General features: G+C 47.3%; 1 protein-coding gene across 1 annotated transcript in view; it reads left to right on the top strand.

Annotated features, from left to right (window-relative positions):
* The window catches only part of LOC307247723 (dystrophin-like), a gene marked incomplete at its 3' end in the record, with an annotated part of 162,177 nt that overhangs the window by 121,344 nt on the left and 35,833 nt on the right, over positions 1-5,000 (top strand). The gene's annotated exons all lie outside the window — the stretch shown is intronic.

Below are 5,000 nucleotides of genomic sequence, written 5' to 3'. Positions count from 1 at the left end.
TGTGTGTGTGTGTGTGTGTGTGTGTGTGTGAGTGAGTGAGTAAATTAGTGTGTGTGTGTGTGTCTGTGTGTGTGTGTGAGTGAGTGAGTAAATGAGTGTCTGTGTGTGTGTGTGTGTGTGTGTGTGTGTGTGTGTGTGTGTGGTTGTGTGTGTGTGTGTGTGTGTGTGTGTGTGTGTGTGTGTGTGTGTGTGTGTGTGTGTGTGTGTGTGTGTGTGTGTGTGTGTGTGTGTGTGTGTGTGTGTGTGTGTGAATATACTCGGGAGGATTTTCCGAATTGACTATGTGGCAGTTTCACCTACCACCCGCCATCCAAGTGGCGTTTTCAGGCACCTCCAGCACAGAGACACAGACGAGGGGGTTGTAGACACACAGTTAATTGTAGAGAGTGGGCTAGGTGGCCTGGAGCCCGGAGCAGATAGAAACGTCTCATGACAAGGGTTCCTCTCCTGAGTGAGTGTGGGGATGGGGGTTTTACCTGTTATTTCAAGATTCAAGAGGTTTATTTGTCACATACATATACATATGTTCATACATATACGTAGTGAAATGTCTTGTAAATGACCTGGAGATTATGCACAATAGTTACTTAACTTACCTAAATTCCTTACTAGGTTCCTAAAACGTAACGTTAAAATAAAAATTAAATAAGACTCAAAAACACAAGACAGAGTGGGGGTACAAAGTAGAAGTGAAGGGAATAGAGTTATGTATATGGGCTGGTATATGGTATATGATAGGCTATTTGTATATACAGATTTGTGCAGTAAAGTGCATGTGAATAAAGTGTGTATGGAGATACAGGATACAGTACAGTATACAACAGTATGACACAGCAATACAGTAACACCGAACAGAATAGCAATACAGTGCAGTATGCATTAACCCAGAACAGTGATACAGTAACTTGCAATACAGTATGCTACATATAGTACAGTGAGGCAGTGGGGCCTCTGTGAGTGCTTTTTGTTAGGACCCCTGGTGAGGTCAGCATTGACAGTCCTTATGGCTTGCGGGAAGAAACTCTGTCTCAGTCTCTCTGTACTCGCTGTGTGACTGCGTAGGCACTTGCCCAACCGCAGCAGCTGGAACAGTCCATTGTTGGGGTGGTGAGGATCCTTCATCATCCTGCAGGCTCTGCTACTACACCTCCTGGTGTATAGGTCCTGCACAGAGGGGAGGGTAGTTCCAGTGGTGCATTCGGCTCAACGCGCCACTCTCTGCATGGCCCGCCTGTCCTGAGCAGTACAGTTCCCAAACGAGGCAGTGATGTTGCCTCTCAGGATGCTCTCCACTGCTCCAGAGTACAAGGACTTGAGGATCCTCATCGAGACCCGGAATTTCCTCAGATGCCTGAGGTGGTAAAGATGCTGCCTCGCCTTTCTCACCAGAGTGCCTGTATGTAAAGTCCATGTTAATTCCTCAGTGATGTGGACTCCCAGGTACTTGAAGCTGCTCACCCTGTCAACAGAAGTCACATTAATCACCAACGGCACGTGCGTCCTCGGTTGTAATCCCTTTCTAAAGTTCACAATCAGCTCCTTAGTTTTACTGACGTTTAAGAGGAGGCTGTTGTCCTGACACCAGAGTGTCAGGTGAGCCACCTCCTTACAGTAGGCCTTCTCATCATTGTCGGTGATCAGGCCCACCAGGATAGTGTCGTCAGGAAACTTGATGGTGTTGGAGCTGGACCTGGCCACACAGTCATGTTTGTACATGACTGACACAGTAGGGGGCTGAGGACACAGCCCTGGGGGGATCCTGTGTTCAGGGTGAGGGAGCTGGATATGTGCCTCCCCACCCTAACCACCTGGGGCCGGGCTGAGAGGAAGTCCAGGATCCAGGCACACAGCGGAGTGCTCAGTCTTAGCTCCCACAGCTTGACAGCCAGTCTGGTGGGGACTATGGTTTTGAAAACTGAACTATAGAGGAGAGACTATAGAGATAGAGATAACTATAGAGATTCAAGAGATTCAAGAGATCCAGGAGTTTTATTAGTCACACACATACATACTTCCATATGTATACAGTATGCAGTGAAATGTCAGTGCAACGCACCCGGTGATTAAGGACAATATGTTCTAGACTGAACACAATAGCTACCTCAAAAATTCTACTTGACCAACTTACTGATTCCTAACACGTAATGCAGTAAATGAGTCAAATAATATAGAATAAATTAAAATAAAGAACTCAAAGTTAATGCAGTGTGGGGATACAAAATAGAAATAACATGTGACAGGTGTCGATGAACAGCAATCTCGCATGGGCCCCCTTCCGGCCATCCAGGTGCGTGAGCGTGGTGTGCAGTAGCTGGGAGACTGCGTCCCTGGATCTGTTCAGCCGGTACGCAAACTGCAGCGGGTCCAAGGTGCGGGGGAGGGAGGCGCAAATGTAATCCTTAATCAGTCTCTCGAAGCACTTCATGACTACCGAGGTGAGGGCCACCAGATGGTAGTCATTCAGGCAGGCAGGAGAGGCGATCTTCGGGACAGGGATGATGGTGGACCTCTTGAAGCAGGACGGGACCACTGATTCAGCCAGGGAGGCATTGAATATCCTAGTGAACACTGGGGCTAGCTGGTTAGCACAGGTCTTCAGTACTCACCCAGATATGCCATCTGGGCCCGCAGCTTTCCTGGTGTTCACACGCATCAGAACCCTCCTGACATCATGCTCAGAGTGTCATCCCCCGCTCAGCCCCAACGATGTAATTCCAGTTAGCTGGCGAGCGAGCGGTGTTGTTGCCAGACTAAAACCGCACAAAAAAGGAGTTCAGTTCGTTGGCTAGGGAGGCGTCCACACTCGTGGCTGGGGAGGAGCTGCTGTTGTAGTTCGTAATAGTCCGCAGCTCCTTCCACAAACGTCTGGTGTCCTGTTGGTCCATCTGTTGCTCCACTCTGTCCCTATACATTTGTTGAGCGTCCTTTACCGCCCTCCACAGATTGTACGACGCTGCTTTGTAATTGTCCATTTTTCTGGATACAAGACCTTCGTTGTAAGCCGCCGTGCGAGCAAGAGTGCCGCGGATGGATTTATCGACCCACGGTTTCTGGTTTGGAAATACAGTATCAGAACTTTCACTTTGGGAACGATGCTGTCTAACGTAGCTATAAAGCACGTAGCTACTTCCGTAAACTCGCTGACGACACTGTAACTTGAGTGGAACATGTCCCAGTCTGCGTCATAAAGAGCGTCCTGAAGCGCGGCCCCTGATTGGTCCGAACCACAGCTGTACGTCCCATCGTCATTAACGTTCTACGCGCGATGCACGGCTTGTAAACAGGTATCAGAGCAGTGGCTGCGTGGTCTGATTTACCGAAAACAGGGAGCGAGACGATCTTGTATCCGTTCTTGTAAGGTGTGTAACAGTGGTCCAAAGTTCTATCTCCCCTGGTAGCACACGCGATGTGTTGGAAATTAGGCAGAACGTTTTTTAAGGTTCGCCTTGTGAAAGTCCCCGGTCACCACCACAGTCGCGTCGGGATGTTTGTTCTGAAGTTCGCACAACACATATATATAGGTCCGATAGTGCTGTATCTGTGTCCGCTTGCTGTGGAATATAAACCGCTGTGTTGCTCGTCAGACCAACCAACGAGCAACAGGTATACAGCCACACTGACCCTTTTTTGCCGCGACTGGGCTCCTGGTCGGCTCTCGAGCCCGTGTGCTAATTGACCACATCACGACAGACAAACATTAAGAAAGCTCCCTGCCACGAGTCGGGCAAATCAGTGCCCGCTCAGCCGCCTCGGGAAAGGGCACGCCCATTGGTCCAGCACAACCTGCTCTCCACATGACCCATATGCAATTCTGGTGTTTACACCACACAGTTGAAAAAATGCTTAAAACCAATCCTGCCTGCACACTTCATACTTAAACCACTGACCACAGCCCATTCCCATCTGCCATGGATGCAATAGATAAAAATTATAATTCAAACCACTGTTTTCTGAAGCATCTTAAGAGGAACACAACGTAGAAATCAAATTTTACGGCGAAGAAGAAAGCGCAGACCCCTGACCGAAGCCTGGCCATATGAGGGGTGTGTGGATCAATATCGGTGGATCCTGTAGTTGGAACATTCCACCAGGAACAGTGGGTCAGCAACTTTCGAATGCGTAAATAAATAATTTTTTGTTGGAACTGTTGCCACCAGTACAAGTCATGATTGTCGCATTAATGACGTTTGAATCAGAACGACTGTCAAATTCTGATCTGTGTGGATGCTTTTAGACGAAAGTCGCATTCGCTGATATGTGATTCGTATCCGATTTATTCAGGGTAGAAATACAGCAATACATTCCTTTCTTTTCCAATGTTATTTTTTTTATATTGTGTAGTCAGAATAGCCCTTTCTCCTCTGTTTTGACCACTTCTAGCATCGGAGTTTTTTGACTTAACCCGCTCAAAACCAATTAACGTGTTAAGTAACCCCACACGGTGAAGGTTTAATGGCCTATGTTGCTGTGGCCTACCACACACTTTCATTTCAATTCATTCCTCATTACGTTTAATCGAGGCTAATGGCTCAATTACAAGTTTTGGCATTGTTTTAATGATGCGATTAATAGAAAAAACACACAGTTCTGCGTGAGTGTCTGTGCACATTTGTGTTTGTGTGTGTGTGTGTGTGTGTGTGTGTGTGTGTGTGTGTGTGTGTGTGTGTGTGTGTGTGTGTGTGTGTGTGTGTGTGTGTGTGTGTGTGTGTGTGTGTGCAATCATGCATGAAGGTGTTTTACTGTGTGTGCAACATGCTTGCATGTATACTGTAGATGCATATTTTGGAAGGCTGGAATAGTGTGTGTGTGTGTGTGTGTGTGTGTGTGTGTGTGTGTGTGTGTGTGTGTGTGTGTGTGTGTGTGTGTGTGTGTGCGCCCTTGGAGGTTATCCTTTGCATGTGTCTGCATTAATGCCAGTTTATGTCAGTCCGTTTGAATTTATTTTTGTATTTAGGTGTGTGTGTGCATGACCTTTGGTGTCTGTGTTAGAATGTGTGTTG

This window comes from Zeus faber (assembly GCF_960531495.2).
Source record: "Zeus faber genome assembly, chromosome: 2".
Classification (NCBI taxonomy): Eukaryota; Metazoa; Chordata; class Actinopteri; order Zeiformes; family Zeidae; genus Zeus; species Zeus faber.
Note: the sequence above shows the minus strand (reverse complement) of the source record. Positions and strands in the feature narration are given on the sequence as shown.